This window comes from Pleurodeles waltl, chromosome 1_1 (genome assembly GCF_031143425.1).
Source record: "Pleurodeles waltl isolate 20211129_DDA chromosome 1_1, aPleWal1.hap1.20221129, whole genome shotgun sequence".
In the NCBI taxonomy this organism is placed as follows: Eukaryota; Metazoa; Chordata; class Amphibia; order Caudata; family Salamandridae; genus Pleurodeles; species Pleurodeles waltl.
The window spans coordinates 611,245,172-611,265,973 of NC_090436.1; positions in this window are offsets into that span (position 1 = coordinate 611,245,172).

Below are 20,802 nucleotides of genomic sequence, written 5' to 3' on the forward strand. Positions count from 1 at the left end.
GGAGGTGAAGATGGGGTCCAGCATGTGTCCTGAAGTATAGGGTTGTGGACTATCTTGGTTAATCTGAGGCAGCTTATACTGTAGGGGTCATCGATGTGGAAGTTAAGATCACCGAGGAAGATGTGGTCCTTGGACTCTGAGGCTAGGGGCGTGATGAAGTCTGCGATCATGTTGCTAAAGCTGGCATATGGGCCTGGGGGTCGGTATCCTAGGGTACCTCTGATGTTAGTCTTGTCATCCAAGCGGAGCTTGAAGTTGAGGTGCTCCTTGGGGCTTGTGTGTTGTTGGTGTAGGTGGTGCACTGTATCGTTTCTTTGTGGACTATGGCTGTGGTGAGGTCTGCATTATTGATTTTGTATCCATCAGGGATTGCTGTTGCAATGTCTGTGGCACACGTGTCTTTGAGCCAGGTTTCGGTGAGGAAGAGGATGTCGGGTTTGAGAGTAGTGATGAGGTCCCATCGTTCAATGGAGTTTTTGCACATGGAGCATGTGTTGAGAAGCTGGCAGTGAAGTTGTTGTGTTGCTTCTGCCATGTTGTGGTGAGAGTTCAGCGTGTTGCTGTGCAACGTAATGGTGGTTGTAGGGGAGAAGGTGCATCTGGCACAGGAAAACCATCCTACCATTGAGTGCAGTGTGGTGTGGCAGCAGGGTTCGCTGAGTCGTCCTGGTGTTTAGGGTGTGGTGGGTGGCAGCGTCATAACTGTGAATGGGCCGGGGACCAGGAGTCCTTGCGCTGGGCATGATCCAGACACAGATGGGCGCTGACGGGCTTGACTTTGGTATTCCTTTGGTGCATCAGTAGCGCATCTGCTATGTGCGTCCGCTGTGCGGCTACACTTCGGCCTCTATTAAGTAGGTCTTGAGAGGGAAAAGCAAAGAGAAAACAGTGAAAACATGGTAGAACAAGGCACACAACAAACAGGGGAAAAAGCAAGGGGAAAGCAGTGAAAACAAAGAAAAAGCAAGCAGAATGCACACAAATAATGAGGGAAAAATCAAGGAAAAAGTAGTGCTAACCAGGGACAAACAAGAAGACACACAAAAAATGGAGGAAAAAGCAAGGAGAGAGCAGCGAAAATGAGGGGAAATCAAGAGAAGGCACACAAAAATGGTGGAAAAAGCAAGGAGAAGAAAGGGGAAAAATCGATGCAGCAGAATTTGCAGAGCTGGACCTGAAAGAGAAAATCATGCAAGTATAAGTGGAGTGACACTCACCTGGTATGGAAACCCTCTCTCCAGTAAGGGAAAAGTGTAGGATTCTGAATTGCCAGTATAACCCCTAGACCTGTGCTGCACAGGCCTGATGTGAATATGAACATCTACATCCTTTTGGTATAGACAAGTCAGAAAGCCCACAGGGCTGAAAATCAGTAAGATATTCTGGAGTGTCTTCATTTTGAAACAATAAATTGATTTATCCCCTTCAGATCCACAGTAATCCTGGAATGCTGGAGGCTTTCTTGACCAGGAGTTCCATTGAGTGAATTGCATGCCATGATCTTGGGCTTAGAATGCAACAATAGCTTCATTCATCAACCATTGAAATTCTTGGAATCGGTACAGGTGCTTTGCTTCCAACTGGGTTTAGTAGGACTGGACAAGACAGAAGAAAGGGAGAAAAGTATATGGCTTAGAGTGAATCAATTACATCCTGGACTCAGGACAGAAGACTGAGACTGGGGAAGAGTATTCTAGAGGATGCAGACCCCATCAGCAGGAGGGTCAATGATATATGGTATCTCAGGAAAGATGCAGCATCCAGGTCCTGGACTCAATTAGATTCCTAAAATTTGAATGCATTAGATTAAGGGATAATGATGACTAATATAATGCTTTAGGACAGTGGTTCTCAAAATGTGGTCCTGGGACTCCTGGGTGTCTGTGAAACCTCCTCAGGAGGTCTACAACTGTTTAGAAAATTAAATAATATAAACAGATTTGGTCCCCAGCTTAACCTGGTGACTCAGTGGGGGGGTGGGGGGGGCAGCAGATTCCAATAAGGATTCAGTGGGGGTCCCTGGTTCCAGTAATGATAAAGTGGGGGTCCACAGAAGTCAAAAGGTTGGGAGCCACTGCTTTAGGAAGTATATCCTCATCCTGGCTGATCCCTTTGAACTGGGTTTGAAAAACATGTATATCTCTTAAAGGATTTGTGCAAAATGTCTTTAATGTCTCTTTATTGTAAAAGAGCATTTACAAAAGACACTCCAATTGTGAGGTTTTTATTTTCCATTCACAATGGTGTATGTGAAGTTGTCCAACCACAACTGCTGCAGAGGCGAATGCTGAGGCCATGAACTCATCCGAAACTAAAAAAAACAGGGCCTTTATCCTTATAACCCAAAAAACCCTCACAATTGCTTCCAAATTGGGGCTGAGTGGAGTATGTCTACATTTTTTTAACTTGGTGCACAGGGGCAGCAACGCAATCAGCAACATCAATGTATTTTGTTAAGCATTTCTGCTCAGCTTAGGATGACTATCTTTAATTGTATGTGTGTTTTTTTGATTGTCCTAAAGTAGCAGAAGCACGATAGATAAGATGTATCGAACCATACCATTGATCTTTACAGATTCGATTACCTACATGCTGTAAAATTATAGTAGTAGCAAAAGAATACGGAATTAAAATTGTAATACATTTGTAATTCATTTTAATTTTTTTCACTGGATTTATGCTCTTTGGCCTAGTTTCCGGAGACGTAATACTTTGGAAAGCACATGTTGCATTTCAGTGTGCAGCAGAAAAACTATTTCATCAACTCCTAAACTACATATCTACATTATGTGCAACTAGGTTGTTGTCAAACTGTGGAATTACCAGCAAGCTACTTATTCCACTGTATGGTAACATCAGTTGTCCATTAAAAGGGAGCCCTGGCCGGTAGGCATTCAATTGCTACGGAACTCAAAAACAAAAGATGCCAAAGGCTTATAAACAGAGGAAAAGCAGCAAAAATAAGTCTGTCAATCCTTTCATGATAGAGGAAAACCAAAAAATATTAATAGGAAGCAAGGGTGGAAACATCTACCTTCAGGTTGTCAGTCTAGTGCTTTCCTATGTCAGCTCTAGAACTACAAGGAGAAAGACAACATGTGGCAGACAAAGGATAGTAATTGAACAGAAGATGTACTGTGCAACCTCTATCATATTAGATACAGAGCCACTAAGCCGGTCTTTCTAAGAGAAATGTAATAAGAACTTTAGCATTTGCAGTATGACAATATCCAGTCAAAATGTGTTCCATATTAAGTGCCATGGACAGCAGTGCTTAATTTGTAACAGAATATGTGCCTCGTCAAGAGGCTGCTGCAGCTTGGACCACCCTGTGCCCCTGCCAGCACTGCAAGTGACAGAACCAACACAACAGTGACAGGTCAGACCAGTCCAGGCCCCCAAACCTTTAAGTATGTCTTGTGAAGCAGTTATTACTCATTTTAGTGTATATTGAATAAATAAACAACTGTTGTTGTGCTCATCTCTAAATTAGACAAAGAGGACCACCATGGGGCAGACTTTCATATATGCTGGTACCTAAAACTACGAGCTCAAATTCAGCAGTGCTGGAGAGACAATAATTTACCTCAATAATAGCCCTGCCAGTGTTTTTTCTTAAAAAGGAAATGCATTTTACACTACCCACAGCTGAATAAAATACAAAGTATTTAGGCTTATTACAATAAATAATTTCTGCCTCTAGCCTCCGACAAAGAGGCCCTGATTCATACCCAGGTGGAGGGAATACTCTGCCACAAATGTGATGGATATCCTGTCCCCTGTATTACGATCCCTGTAGGATATAAAGGGATTGTAAAATGGCAGGCGGGATATCTGTCACATTTGCAATGGAGTAACCCCCTCCACTAAGATCTAAATCAGGCTCAGAGTTTTCATCATCAATCACCCACTGCATCACAGCTTTGTCAAAATGTTTTTTCAATAAACTACCACTTGCCTGCTGACCATGACAGAGGGTTTTTCACAAGAAATATGGCACTACCTATAGATATTTATCAAATGACTCTTGTATTGTATTGTAGCATTTGAATAGCACTTAGGACTCCTATTTCAGGCACAGAAGGTCTTAGCTACATGGGTAGCGTATGTGGTCGGAAGGGTGCTGTCTTTATTTTGAGCCTATATGTGAGGTGTTTAACTGTTGTGAATGATAGCCACTGAGTTGTGGTTATCGGTTTATGTGATGCAGTACTAGTTAGTGTGACTTTTGAAGATATGTGCAAGATAGATGCACAAATTTTAATTTATCATAAGGATTGGAACATATAGGCAGCCACACAGCCCCATCTGAGCCAAAGGGCAGCAGACTCTTCTGTGCATATACACCAAAATAAAATGAATAATCAGATAAGGCCAGTAATCCGTATGACAACTTGCGCCAGGCATAGATGGTGCTGACTGAGTAAAAGTTCAAGAATGAGAATTGGTGATATCAGCAGTTGCCATGGACCTTTTTAAGGCAAGCATATTGTCTACTGAAGGACAAGTACACACCATCAATGTTTAAGGAGGTGGAAGTGCAATCAAGGCTGACAACCTGAGCAGAAACTATACAATCTTTAAAAAGGCCAAGACTCCACCTACTCCTGCTAGGCTGAAGAAGTCAAACTTTTGAGCAGGGGTTCACGTCCCAAACTCCCCCCAACGTCCCAAAGACAGGGCAGCATCCATCTGGAAATCCCTAGTCAGGTCATGTCTCAGAACCTAGCCAGACAGCACCCTGAACATGGGAGGGTGAGAGGCTAAGTGGTTGGTAGGCTGCTGCCTATTACAAAACATGATTGAATTGACTTGCCATGTGTTACCCTTCTGTCTTCAGCCCTCTATGTGAGCCAATACTTTTTCTTAAATCCAAGAGTCCCTTATGCTTTCTAGTTTTACATGAGAAGGTGTCCTGCCCTTCTAGAGTTTCCTTCCAACTTCCAATTTCTTCATAAATAGGAAGTGCATTTAATTGTATAATTAAACAATGTGGTGAAAGGAGACTCACCCTGCTGTCATTGTTACACTTAATATGGCAGCATGGCAGAGCTTTGCTAGTTCTTAATTTGTTCACTCTTAGATCAGCTATTATCTGACCTGTTAGCGTTGCAAAAACACCTTTTATATGTGCTCCACAAGTTAACTTTCTTTCTACTCTCCTGTCCGTAGTACCTTCCCACCCTCCCTCCTCTACCCTTCCATCCCATGATCAACTCTGCTCTCATCCCTAGCCAGAGGTCTTTGATCTGAAACAATAGTAGCCAATAGGTATTATTTCCTATCCTAGATAATGCTTAATTCAACCTTTCTGACTGCCAGCATCATTCAGCAGAGTGTGTTGACTGAGTCTGATTGTCACTATAGATCTAGTGTACTATGGGAAAGCAGAGCGTTTGTCTGCATTGTTAATCCACAAACTCTGGCCTTCGGTCCTATAGGGACATTTTAGGGAAAAATCATTCTACTCATGATAAAGTTGAGGTTGGTTGCAATGACTCAGTCTTGCCTTGTTGATTCCTGAGCACTTTGTCACATCCTGCTCACCTTTACCATTGCAATGCTATGACTAGCAATTAGTCTTCAGTGGCATTAGAAGCTGAAATTCACAAGGCCCTGCCATTCAGTAAAAACTGACTACTCCCTACTATTTCAAAGGCTGATTGCAATGTCTTGGGGTAGCTTTGCTGTTTCTGAGAGCTTAGATCCATCTTGCAGACCTCAGCATTGCAGTGATGTCACCCACAACCTGTGATTATCAGCATTTGAAGATTAATTATAATGAGACCTACCAACGAGTAGTTTTACACACCCCTTAGACCAGACATGTCTTGGTGGCAGGAGTATCAGTTGGTGTAGTTGGGAGGATTTTGCAGCTCAGGTCTGCCCTTAATGAGGTTAGCCTTTTGCTCACATGAAGTGTATGAAGTGTTTTAATGTTCTTTTTGATGACCATTCCATCCCTCACCTTGTTGTTTTTGCATTTATCAAAAGCTAAGCAGCACAGGCGTAGTGGTGTCAGCATACCATATAGTGATCAGTAGGAGTGAACACATCCTTTTTACCTGTGTCACTGGAGTGAGGCTTACAGGATAAATCATATAAAGTTCTGCTGCTGTGTGCTTAACTCATCTTTGGCCTGTATCCCTTTGATGTGGAGTACTGTGCAGTGCATGAGTAGTGTATCTGCAGTGAGTATATGTGTGCCAGCGAAAGGGCAAATAGAGGGTTAATGCAGTACTGTGCAGTGCAGATATGTTATACGCATGTGCTCGGTGTGTATGTACTTGTGAGTGGTACAATGCGTGAAGTGTGTAGTGCTGTGTAGTATGTGTATATTGAGTACATATCTGGGTGTGTATGTGTGCCTATGAGTGGTACAGTACATCAAGGATGCAGCACGTGTAGGTTGAATACATGTGCTGGGTGTATTTGTGCTTGTAAAGGTTGAATACATGCGCTGGGTGTATGTATGACTGTAAAGGTTACAATACATGGCTGACTCTGGATTCTACTTTTGGGAGACCCGGGCAACATAGTGAAACATGAGGAGAGAAAGTAGAAGATTCCTCCGAGACAGATTTGTGTATTGTTGCATTCCTGTAACCTCAGTGCACGGCACTAGAGAAAAGAGAGCCAGGCTCCCCTGGTACACTTCAAAGGGTGCTCTTTGATTCAGAGGTCCCAAGGAACTGGCCTGGGCACATCTCAAGAAGGAGATGGGGCTGATAAGAGAATCTGGAAAGAGTCTGGAAAGAGTGTCTGGAAATGAACTGTAAGAAGGGGAGCTTGAGACCGTTGGGTTGTGCAAGGTGAAGCTCTGCCTGTGACCAGAACTTCTGGCCAAGTCCTGACAGTCTCCCATCTGGGAGAGCACCAACACCTGCTTGCCATGTGAGGAAGAGGAGTGTGTTGAAGGTAATGAGGTCTAGTGGGGAATCCTGTCAAGTGGACTCCCTTTGGGAGGTGTGAGGTGATGGCTACTGCACTGATCCTGTTGTTGCTTTTGAGCTGGAAATAGCTGCTAACCCTCAGAGGAGGGCCTCCATGAAGTAAGACATGGACATCACCGAGTCAAATTGGTCATTGCCCGTGTACAATGATCTGTCAGTGACCCCATACACCAGGAGGGGACACTGCAAAGTGAACTGTGATCTTGGCTAAGTCGATCAGGCTAGAGCCCTTGAATAGAGAGGGATTGGTGACCCTGTATGCCAGGAGCGGCCACTGTGGACAGACTTCCATGCGGAGTGGGCCGTAGCCCTTGTGCGGTGAACAGCCAGCAACCATATATGCCATGAGGGGCAACCATGAAGGAATCTATTGTGCAGATTCGGGCAAAGACCATGTGCAGTAGAGATACAGTGACCCCATATGCCAGAGGGGGTCATTAGGACCAGCAAGAAGTATGACCTGATCAGAATAGTGTATGGAGGAGTGAAGGCATGCTGGGGAGTTCTACACACCTACACTGGGAAAAAGGATCAGCATCAGGACTTTTGCACTATTTCTTCCTCACCATGGGATGGGCCAAAGACTTACCCTGCTATGAAAATCTGCAAATAACCTCCTGTTGCTGTAGTTGCACGACCACATTTAAGGAACTCATTGACCGCTGTAGGCAACTCACCTGTGCTGCGTGCATTGAACTCAGCTGAACCAGTGGCTGCTGCTCCAGCAGCCATGGAGGGGGCGCACTCAATAACTCCAGTCTGTCATATCCTACGGGTGCAGGTAAGACTGATTTTGGGAAAGTCGGCTCTTGAAGAACATGCTTGCTAGTTAGACTTACCCTGTCTATAGTGAATGGGAAATAGCCATTATCGCTAGGGAGAAGGTGGGGTGGGACACTAAAGCCATGACCTCATCGGACTGTGTAGTTGTTTGTAAATGTTGTATATCACTTTGTGTTGATAGTGGTAAAAATAATTTTCTTCTCTTTTTTTCAATAAAAGTGAGCATTAGGTTGGATAATAAAGTGTTGCTCCTGCTACATGCATTTTGAGTTATAAGACTGTGTTCTCCTTCCTGTAACCACTCCCCACACACCCTTGAGGGACTGCTTGGACCATGCTATTCCTGAGAGTCAAGTGTGGAAGGGATACTTGGCCCATTTGTTCAGGATCCATAGTAGGCTGGGCCTGGGACATTAAGACTTAAAGGCCTCAGCCCCCACAACTGGGCCCAGTAATTCCTGTTTGCCTGGTGGCACGTTGAAAGGACAATTCCTTTCAATGGTTTTCCCTCAATATTCTGGTCACAGTATTGTGACCCTTCAATACTGTGTCATCAATATCCCCGACTTACACCTGCCTGGAAACCATGCATAAAAGTGAAACATCTTCACTGACCAAGGACAGGAGTGCTCTGCAGAGCACTCAGACAGCTACTATGACGCAGGGCTGGTATTGCTGATAGCCAGTTTCTTGAAGATGAGGGAACATTAACTTAAGTGTTTGCATCAAATTAAATAAATCTTTATTTGATTACAAATACCCATAAATGGTATACAATCATATCAATTCATGAAAATATTGTTGCAGAATTTTCCAGATGAAAATATAAAACACAAAATGGCCCACATTCTTAGCATTTTAAACGACAGATCAGTAAAATATCTCTCCTGATAGATGGCCTGCTAATATAGATCATTAATTGAATGGTAGATATTAGGAGCTCTGTTTTGACAGTGAGGATCTTAATTCAATGGTTTCTGATAAAAGAGAAGTGACTTAAAACAAACCAAATAATTCTGGAGCATTTGCAAAAACGTCAGTGCCGGCCTGACCTCAGTAAAATGTTTATTTCTCAGCAGTGGTACAATACACTTATGTTGCAAATCCGCAAAGAATTCACAAAACATAATAAAGGTCAATGTGTACTGATCGAAGAAAAAATTGCAACTTCAGGGCCATAGCAGCCCAATGTACAATGCAATTATGCAGTCGCCAAAGATTAATTTTGCCTTTTGCGAACGCAAAATGGCCTTTCCCAATGCACTATCCCTATTTTGCGAGCTGGCATGCACATACCGACTCGCAAAATAAGGATTGCAACACCCAATTATGAAGGGGAGCTCCAAGGGCGTCCCTTCCTAATTACGAGTCACAGGGGGATGTATGATTGTTTTATGACTGCAATCGCAGTCACAAAACAATTGCAGTTGCCATCAATTTCAAATTGGTAGTAAAGCATTCGTAAATGGAAAGGGGTCGCCAGGGGACCCTTTCCCCTTTGTGAATGGATGAAAAATGATTTTTCAGAGCAGGCGTGGGTGTTTGAAATTCATGCAGTTTTCTATGTTACATGTTTCTTTGGGGAACATGGGCTTCATGGCAAAAAAAACAGATTCATTTAAAAGCAGTCACAGGCATGGTGGTCTGCTGTACCCAGCAGGCCACCATCCCTGTGAGTGTAGCCATTCCCAATGGGGTCACAAATTGCGACCTATCTCATGAATATGATGAGTTAGGTCATTTGTGACCCCATTGGGAATCGCAAAGAGTGTGAGTTACATTGTTCTACATTTGGTTTTGCAACCTGCAATTTGCGACTCGCAAATGAGTCGCAAATTGCGAGTTGCAAAACTCACGATCATACATTTGGCCCTAGGTTTTCTACTCTATCCCATCCCTTAGGAGTAGCTAAGATGTAATATATCATGTTTAACCTGAATGTTGTTAGCATAAATCTATGATTCAGGTTAGGCACTAGCAAAAGATATGGGGCCAGATGTAGCAAAGGTTTTTCCCCATTCTGTGTCTATGGGAAAAAGTGTTTGTACATATGGCCCATGGTTCCATAAACAACGTGGTTTTCAATATATCCTTATGCAAATCATGCAAAAAAACTTACATCATCTTTATCAACCTCCAGATCGAGCAAAATGGCCCATAACTTACTCCTATTGAGTCTACCAAATGGAAAGATTAAATCCATGAATGCCATATGAAGGGAGCTGCCCTTGGCCACTGCATGCTTTTCCAGGAGCATGCATAAATGCAAACACTGAACAACGATGCTACACTCTGAGCTAAAGCCAAACTGCAGATCAGATAATATGGTATTCTCTGCTTCCTAAGCAATAAGCCTAGTGATGATGACTCAGACCATAATCCTAACCACAGAGTCAATAAGGAATATGGGCCAATACATGATGTGCCATTCTTCTGTCCCTTCCTAAATACTGGGATTATTATAGACACTGTCCATGATGAGGGAATTCCCACTTTACATGCAGCATTCAAGGAGCGGGTTAATATGAGCGTCCATGTCTGAGGGTTTAACATACATAGGTCAGCAGGTACTCCATCTGGGCCAAGGGATTTATTTTTAGATAAATAGCCATTCGCTTCATTTATTTCCTCCAATTGCACCTTAATCTTTGACCTGCCCAGGGCTTTCACATTGACACTACTTGTTGGCCCTTTCTCATCTGACCAATTTACCAGTAGAGAAATAGAGGTAGCATACTAGCATAGATTCCATTATACCATACATAACTAACACCATAAATGCTGGGGAAGGGAAAGGGCAACTCTTCTTGGGCCCCTTCAGCACACTACAGGTATCAAAGATATTTGGATAGGTCACCTAACCCACCTACAGTGTGCATGTTTCATTATAGGTGACCTGAGCACACCGTGGTAGGAAGAATGCTACCACAGTGGACTCAATCATCTCCCAGGAATTCTTAATAAAGTTGTACTGGGAAGTGACAAGGTTCCAGATCTGAAAATACCTTGGGTATTACTTAGAATGTTTCCTTTATTGGTTGGCTAACCCAAGTGTGATTATGAGACAGAAAAATGGACGGTCAGTGATATACAATGTATCCTCTATCCATTAGCCATTCTTTTTAATGTTATAGGTACCTACCAACATGTTCTGGGCTTCTACTTTACCCTATGGGTCGAATGGTCGTCTTCGTCACTTTGATGTGTGCTCCCTGTCTGCCACACTCAGGCCAGGCTACATAAGGCAATGGCTCTCAATCCTGTGCCTTCTTTCATTTGAAACCCCCTATTATGGGTTAATCAGGTGTTATGGTCATGGCCATGGTGAGGGGGGACCTCCTTGTAGTTGCACACTCGTCAAGAGAAAGGTGCCAGCTTGCCTAACTAGATGTTCCTTGTTCCACCATAGCTGCCCTATTTCAAGGGATTATCCAAAATATCTTTAAATATGGAACCTTGTCTATTTCCTTTATTAGGAACTACTGGGATACAGTTGTGTTCATTGCAGTGGTACTAATCCTATCACAGCGTAGTTAGGTCACCTATTACGAAACATTTTGCAATATAAATGGCTGCGGTGACCTACCCAAATGCTTTGATACTATAGTTTGCTGGATAGGGCCCAAAAAGAGTCACACATTCCATTCCCTAGCATTTATGGCATTAGTTCCTTGTTTGTCTCACCCCTAAATCCCTTCAAAATTTTCCACCCATCTATCTGGGGGTATATAACATCCAACTGATCATCTATTGTTAGGGGCGAAGTTAGGATGATTCACTACTTACCAGTAGAAGGAACTTTTTCTAAGTTTGCTGGCCAGTGTAAGTTGATCCCAGGCCTCTCTTATGATTTGTACACTCCTTAATAGACATTTTATACCTCTCACGGCATAACAATATCTCTGTACTGGATTGGTGGGGTTTATAGCACAGAATAAATGGCCAAGTGCCCTTGAATAAAAGACATCGAACCAGATACTTTGAATTTTACACTTATTGGTGCTCGGACAAGTTAGACATTGTGCGGTTTGAATACAAACCCTATTCTTTGAAGCCAGTATCTGTTCTTGTTGTGAAGCGTCCTCCCGACAGGTATCGAAATCTCTGCCACAAGATTGTTACAAATTATACAAGAAAGGTCCAGGAACCACGATTTTCTAACTAAGACTATGGCTCTCATTATGACGTTGGCGGTAAATCCCGCTTACCGCCACGCTGACTGCCGCCAACCTACCGCCGCGGCGGCGGACATCCACTCACCATATTATGACACACACACACCAATCTGTCACTATTCAGCCACATACACAATTCAGCCACACCAAAGGTCAGTGATAAACTGGTGGTATCAAAACCCACACCGTTACGCCAACATGACCCACGAATCACCACAGCGGACAATCAATGGTGGTAATCCATTGGTGGTATACACCACTGCGCTCAAAATACACACATACATACAAAACAACACCACAATGAACGATTCATACTACACACACCTGACACCCATGCACACACCACACCCACACCACTATAAAACACACACACACAGTACCCACAAACCTTTACGAATACAAATCATTGCCCCCAGACAGACACCACAATCACAGACAAGACCAGAGCCACACACCACCATCACCTATTCACCACCCACGCACCTTACATCACACACCCCAACACATCACCCTACACACCCTAACCCACACTTTTCACACAACACTAATGGCACCACAAAGACACCCCCGATTCTCAGAGGAAGAGCTAAGGGTCATGGTGGAGGAAATCATCAGGGTAGAGCCTCAGCTATTTGGAGCACAGGTGCAGCAGATATCCATTGCTAGGAAGATGGAGCTATGGCGGAGGATCGTGGACAGGGTCAACGCCGTGGGACAGCACCCAAGAACCAAGGATGACATCAGGAAGAGGTGGAATGACCTACGGGGGAAGGTACGTTCCATTGCAGTAAGTCACCAACTCGCTGTACAGAGGACTGGCGGTGGACCCCACCTCCTCCCACACAACTAACAACATAGGAGGAGCAAGTCTTGGCAATCATGCATCCTGAGGGCCTGGCAGGCGTACCAGAAGGACTGGACTCTGGTAAGTCATCACTATCACCCCCCTACTTGCATGCCATCACATACTCCCACCCTCACTCCCATCACTCCACCACCTCCCACACACCCCACCATCACATCTCACTCATCCCAATGCCAAGCCCTGCATGCACCACCAATGCATGGACACCACTCACAGCCCTGCATGGACACCTATCACTAAAGCATGCACACTAGTGAGAAGCAGCTATCCCACCATATACCAATTCACACAAGTAAAAGCTGCCCGGGTGAATACAACCAAAGAGGTCAACCCACTGATGCACAATATGTCACACACAGAAACAATAACGCTGCATTCACATCCCCACAAGTACCCCAGCCAATGTCAGTGGAGAAGAGGTGCCAGCACTATCCAGTCCCCCCACAGAGGAGGCCCACAGTGATGACAGCGACTCTGGTCGCCTGGATCCTGGATGACCAACCTGGCCCATCAGGGACCTCTGGACAGTCGGTAACCCAGCCACAGTCACACACCACCACAGAGCCTCTGCCCTCAGGAAACTCCACCACAGCACCCACCCAGCGTGCCCATACCTCTGTCCTCAGGACACATCAATCAGCAGTGTGTCCACCACTACAGGGACCCCAGGGCACACCTCGCCCCCAAGACAATCAGGGACCTGGGGTCAGTGGCAGTGGGAACACGGTTCAGGGGACAGAGGCACAGGACAACAGGGAAACTGGGAGGAGTGCTGTGCACCAGGGGAAGGACAGGCCCAGGGAACCGACTTTCAAGGAGGCACTCACCGAGATCCTGGGAGCATACCAACATTCCCAGGATATGCTGGGCCAGATCCTGGTCAACGTGCACGAGAACAGGAGGCTGCAGGAGGGACAGTACCAGGGGATCAAGGAGGACTTGCAGGCCGTTAACACCACCCTGGTTTCCATTGCAGGGGTGCTGGCAGACATGGCCAACATTATGTGGGAGCAGCCTCACAACAGCGGGCACCTGCCACTAGCCAGACATCTGAACTGCCGTCCTCCTCCGTTGCCACTAGTGGACAGTAGGCCCCGCCACAGGACCAACAGGCCGACAGCACCCCTCCCCCTACAGAAGATGATCCACCCTGCAAATGTCCCGTGCGATCCAGGCAGAAGCCAGAGACTATTGCCAAGACCCCCGCCAGGAAATAAGACTCTCCTGCCACCCTTGTGTCCCACTCTGTCACTCTGTCCACCTTGAACTGCCATTGCTCTCTTTCCTATGTCCCCATGGACAATGCACCTGTGCTACCAATAGACTGGAAATATACCCTGGACTTTCCTCCATCATCACCCCAGCCCAATGCACTTGCCCCTCTACTTCTTAGCACCTATGTAAACACCCTTTGAAAAATTCAAGTATGGAGTATGTCAAATGATTTAAGTATGTATTCGTTTAACCAGGTTCAGACATTGAAGTTCAACTGTACAGTAATGTTCACATTGGAAAGACGTGTAGTTGGCTCTAGTGATCACACCTGGAGCGATAGTGGGGCACCAACATCTGTAAAATGAGTTACCAAAGGGTACAGTGAGTGGGCATGGAAGTGGGAAATGACAGCATGCCAGTGACTAAGATAATCTAAATAATGACAATGAAATGTTAACACTGTCCTACCTGTGTGTCATAGGAAGTATTGTCTGATCACTGCAGTTCTGTTGTCCTCATCTTCATCCTCTTCCTCCTCATATTCACTGTCCACAGGGTCCTCTGCTGCCACAGGGCCATCTCCAGCCTCCTCCTCCTCCTGCAGAAAAGGCACATGGCGTCTCAAGGCAAGGTTGTGCAACATGCAGCATCCCACGATGATCTGGCAGACTTTCTTGGGTGAGTAGCACAGGGATCCACCTGTTAGATCGAGGCACCAAAACCTGGCCTTCAGGAGGCCAAAGGTACGTACTATAATCCTCCTTGTATGCCCATGATAGGTTGGGGTAACCTGAGTCACTTGCAAATATGGAGGGAGAACATTTAGTCACACACCATCCCATATGGCCTACACCATACTCATACACCAACATCCACTGGTTTGGAACCAGGGCTCACCTATTAGCCACACCCTGTGCCTCTGTAGTTGGGCCATCACATTTGGGATGCAGCTATTCCTCAGGATAAAGGCATCATGCACAGACCCAGGATACTTAGCATTGGCATGAGAGATGTCCGCCAGGCACACCATCTGGACATTCGTAGAATGAAAACTCTTCCAATTTCTGAATACCTGTATATTTTGCCCAGGGGGGGACAAATGCAATAGGTGTTCTATCAATTGCCCCAATTATTCAGGGGATATGTCCCAATGCATAGAAGTCAGCCTTCACTGTGGCCAAATCCTCCAGCTGGGGGGAAACAATGTAGCTGCACATGTGTTTAATCAGGGCAGACAACACTCTGGTCAGCACAATTGAGAACATTGGCTGTGACATTCCTGCTGCCAAGCCCACTGTCATTTGGAAAGAACCAGTTGACAGGAAATGGAGCACTGAGAGAACTTGCACAAGAGGGGAGATCCCAGTGGGGTGACGAATAGCAGTTATCCAGTCAGGCTCCAGTTGAGCACACAGCTCCGTGATTGCGGCCCTGTCAAGTCTGTAGGTGAGGATAATGTCCTCCAATGTTACCAAGTCCACCAGGGGTTTGTACACGGGGGTATGTCTCTGTCTCCTATTCATCTGCAGCGGTAGCAATCTATGGGGCAAAAGAGTGAGGAGCCAGTCACAAACTGAACATTGGACCCACAACAGTACAATGCATGATGTTAATTTGAAATGTATAAGTGGCATTTGTCCTGTATGTCCAATTGTGAACTGTGACGCAGATATAATCCAGGGCCTGCCCCCCCCATGAAATAGCATCTGCCTGTCCTGTGTGGAGGGACAGGTGGAAGAGAGGTAATTCCTCTGATGTTGTGCGCCATTGCGGGAGGCGGTTGGGAACCACCCTGCAACGCCTCATTGGATAATATTGGTCCCTATGGGGTACAGTGGCCAATGGTGAGGTACGCCGGCGGTGACGGTATGCACCGCCGCGGACGTCACCGCCATTTTCTATCTGTTCACTCACTTGCTACCTGACCTTCAACAGGAGAGGACATACAATGCATGTGCTGCTGTGACCTGTGTCTGGAACCTACCATGGTGCGTGTGACTGGGGAAAGGGCCCCTGCCTTCACCTCGGTGGATTTGGAGAGACTGGTGGATGGGGTCCTACCCAGTATGGACTGCTGTATGGGCCTCCAGACCAAAAGGTGAGTACACTGTGAGCACGGTGCATGGGGCATGAATGCATGGAGTGGTGTGTGTGAGGGCCTCATGTGGGGGGTGGTGGATGTCCTCTGGGTGGCGTGCAGCTTGTGTGCTGGGCCCTATGTATGCAAATGGCAATGTGAAGGGGTATGGTGGGCCATATGTGTAACAGGCAAGACGGTCTGACTAATACCTTTCCCTGTGTGTATTCCTCTGCAGGTCAGTGCCCATCAAAAGAAGGGAATATGGCGTGCCATCGCCAAGGCAGTGCGGACTCTGGGGGTTTATGGCAGGCAGAGCACCCACTGTCAGAAACGGTGGGAGGACCTGAGACACTGGGCACGGAAGACGACAGAGGCCCAGCTGGGGATGGCCTCCCAACGAGGAAGGGGTGCCCGTCGAACCCTGACCCCCCTGATGGCCTGCATACTGGTGGTGGCTTAACCAGAGCTGGATGGGCGCTTGAGGGCATCACAGCAGCCACAAGGGGGTGAGTACAGTGCCCATCATTACAACTTACGCATGTTGAGGTGGTATCCGGATGGTGGATGTGTGTCTGCGGGTGCCCCTAGGCAGGACTGACATTGCAGAGCAGGTCCCATGCTCGGCAGGGTTCTGATGAGATATTCCTCCTACCTAGCTTGCAGGCATCCACTACTGGGCAGGGCTGTGTGGGTCTCAGGTATGCTGCAGTTGGTGTTATGTGTTCCTCCCCAAGCCCTGGTAGCTAGCATTGTTACTGGTAGTGCATTGCATAGTGCGTCGGCCTGTTCCCTGTGTGTGAGTGTATGTACGCCAATGGTGGTGTTGGTGTAGCCACTGACCAAGTGTATCCTTTGTCTCTCCCCCCCTTTTTGTTTTGTCATCCTGTCCTTATGTGCATTAGCATCATCTGGCGGAGGAGCAGAGGCACCAGCAAAGGAGGGAGCTGCATCCCACAGGACCCAGGAGGCAGAGTCCACCGACGGTGAGGGCACCATAGGGACGGAGGGCAAGGGGAGCACCACAGCGGAGACAGGAGGGGACAGTTCGGACACAGATACCTCCTCCAATGGAAGCTCCCTGGTGGTGGCGGACACTTCTGTGACCACCCCAGCTACAGGTACAGCTGCCACCCCCAGTACCAGCACCGCCCTCCAACAGCCCCTCATTGAGTTGCCCGTGCCCGCTCACCCAGGAGGGTGGGCATCTCCTTTGCCCCAGGCACCTCAGACCCTGCCCCAGTTAGCCCTGCTGCCCTGAGTGAGGAGGCTATTGACCTCCTGCGATACATCTCTGTTGGGCAGTCAACCATTGTGAATGTCATCCAGGGGCTGGTACCAAAATGCAACAGTCAAATGCATTTCTGGAGGTGATTCACACTGGCTTGGCGGCCCAACAGAGATCAATCCAGGCTCTGGCCTCCTCGCTGATGGCAGCCATTATCCCTGTTTCCACCCTTCCCCCTCCAACTTCCTTTTCCCAATCCCATTCCCCTCAACCCCAACCCATCCCAAGCACACAGGCAGATGAGCATGCACACATCATCATCCCACAGGCACTCACACAAACACCATCCAGATGCAGACATACCAACATCCACTGCCTCCACTGTGGTTCACTCCTCTTCCACCTCCCTCCCAGTTGCATCTACACTCACACCTGCATGCACTACATCCTCATCCACTACCACCATCACCAGCACACCTTTCAGAACACACACCTCACTGGCAGACACCACCACAACAGCCATGCACATGTCCCCTGTGTCCTCTCCCACTGTGTCTGTCCCCCCTCCCAAGGTACACAAACTCAAGCACTCAGACACCCAACAGCCATCCACCTCACAACAGCATCCAGCCCATGCACCGGCATCCAAACACAGCAGACAGACACTTCCCACAACCACTCCCTCTTCCTCCACTCCCAAACCTTCTCCCTCCTCCAACCCCAATGTCCCTAAGCACCTTTTCCTCTCCACCATTGACCTCTTCCCTATCCCTCCCCTATCCTTCACGTCTGGCCAGGGTGGCTAAAACCCAGGCAAGAACCTTAGCCACCCAGTCCACAGGCCCAGTAGTGTCCATACCCACTCGTGGTAGGAAAGGATCAAGGACACCAGGCAGCCTCAAGGAAAAGGTGCCTGCCTCAAGTGCTGCCCGGAAGAGCAAGGAGCCCTCCCCAGCTGCACCCCGAAGGGCAAGGAGCTTGCCCCAAGTGCTGCCCTGAAGGGCAATGTGCCATCCCCAGCTGCTAAGGGCAAGCAGCCTGCCCCAAGTGCTGCCAAGAAAAGCAAGGAGCCATCCCCAGCTGCTGCCAGGAAGGGAAGGGGCCTGCACCAGCAGGCAGTGAGGACAAGGGGCCTGGTGCTCGATCTTAGTCAGAGCCCCCAACAACAACCAGCAGCAGCACCACCAGCAGCAGTGGGCAGCCGTCCGAGGCTGTAGGGGATGGGCAGGAGCTTCCCCACAACACCACCAGCAGCGCAACACCTCCACCACCAGCAGTGAGCAGCGGTCCAACCCTGCAGGGGATGGGCAGGAGCTTCCTCCCACCACCACCAGCAGCAGCACCACTACCACCACTGAGCAGGCGTCACCACCGGTGGACGGTTTATAGACCTGCCTCCATGGGCTGTTGTGTGGACTGCCCCCGGCAAATCCTGTGGGTATGACACCCAGCTGAAAGACTGTGACCTTGCACTCCCCAGCATCTGACGCACAGGGCACGATGCCCCCTCCAGAACAAGTGGGTATGACACCCACTCACCCCATCCTCGCCAGGATCAGAAGCAAAGGGCATGATGCGCCCTCCAGAACCAGGAGGTATGTCACCCACTCACCCCATCCTCCCCAGGATCAGATGCACAGGGCATGATGCACCCTCCAGAGCATGTGGGTAAGTCACCCACTTGAGAGACTATGGCCTTGTACTCCCAGGATCAGATGCACAAGACATGATGCCCCCTCCAGAGCATGTGGGCAAGTCACCCACTTGAGAGACTGTGGCCATGTACTCCCCAGGACCAAGCACAGGTCATGTTGCCCCTCCAGAGCATGTGGGCTAATCACCCACTTGAGAGACTGTGGCCTTGTACTCCCCAGGACCAAGCACAGGGCATGTTGCCCCCTCCAGAACCAGTGGTCTTATATTTCTGCCGGCTGAGGTGCCCCCCGTTACCCGTCCCCCTGAGGTGCCTGACTATTTTCCAACTGATGCCCCTGCAGTGTTCTCTCTGTGTTGGTGCAGGAGACAAGTGGGGCCTTGGACTTTGTCATGTGGCCCTGTGGCCCACGCACATTGAGGACTGGCCAGTGTCCCTTGAACTGTACATATGTATATACTTTAGACTGACTGTTCATATTTTTACTGTATTTATATTATTACCCTCACTTTAATCTATTTGTGTTGTACTTGCATTATTCCTGAGGGGTATGGGGTTTAAATATTTTTTGCTTACTGCATCTGATTGTGTGTATGGTGTTGGGGGTGGGGGCGGGTGTTCTGTGTGTGTGTCACTCTCTTTTTCCTCCCCCCCTCCCTTGTGTGCCTGGTGGGTGTACTCACCGTGGTCGTCTTCGCCGTCGTTGGTGTTCGTGGTGGAGCAGGACATAAAATATCATAGGAAATATTTGCAGCTCAGGCTCCATGGCGTTGTGGTTGTTCCCTGTGTCTCAAAAGGTGAGTCCTTTCCCTTCTGAGGTCTGTTTCCACCAGGCTTTTGCTGTCATTGGTACCGCCCCGGAAAAGGTGGCGGTTTGCAGGGTCTTAATATGGTGGGCGGAACATTGACTTCCCCCTGGCTGTAGGCGGCTACCGCCATCGTGCCTGTTGTTTCCACCCTGGCATTGGTGTGGTAAAGTGGCTGTCCATCTGAGATCTTTCCGCCATGGTCATAATTTGGCAGTAGTTACCGCCAGCCTGTTGGCGGTATTACCGCCACTTTATCACCAACCGCCAAGGTTGTAATTTGGGCCTCTGTTCTTGTCAAGTTACTGGCAAGTTTACAAAAACAGCCTTTTGGGAGTTTCTTTCACTTTGTCCCAGAGCTAGAGACAGATGCAATGGATTATGGCCACTCTGATGACTCCATATGTTCTCAAAATCCCTTACTGAGTTTGATAAATAGGTTGATACAAAAATAAAGTATATGGTATTTGAATATCCTCTAACTGTGAAGGTTGAAATTGATCTCACCAGGTCTGCCACGCTGTCACCTACAGTGGTGAAATCAAAATAAAATTGCTAGCATAGAGTTAAATATCTCCCCTTGTATGGTATGCTCTATATGAGGTAGTGTATTAGTGACTGTATTCTGCCCTATCTCTCTGGCGTGACGGGGGCTGGGTCAAAGGTATTAATTAAAATCACTGAAGAGTGGTAAGGCACAAACAACATTTGGCTTTCCCTGTAGTTCCAAAAAAGCCTTCAAGGCTTGCAAATGATCAGCATTTCTATGGAATGAGTCAGTGTTGTAAAAGTTATGTATCAAAATATTAGTCTCCTTCCCAAGGTCTACTGTGACCGCTTGCAGAGAAGGTGAACTGCTGCCTACCAGGGCTGGTGTACAATTTAAATTTAATGAAAGAAGGGTGATAAGACCCCCTTTGGCTCTCCCTGGGGCGTCGAGAAATGCAGGAGAGGTTAAGGTAATAAAGCCAACCAGGAAGAGGGAATTAATTGTTTGCCAGGTTTCCTGGAGCCCAGTATTAAAACCTTTCATAAAACGAATTCAA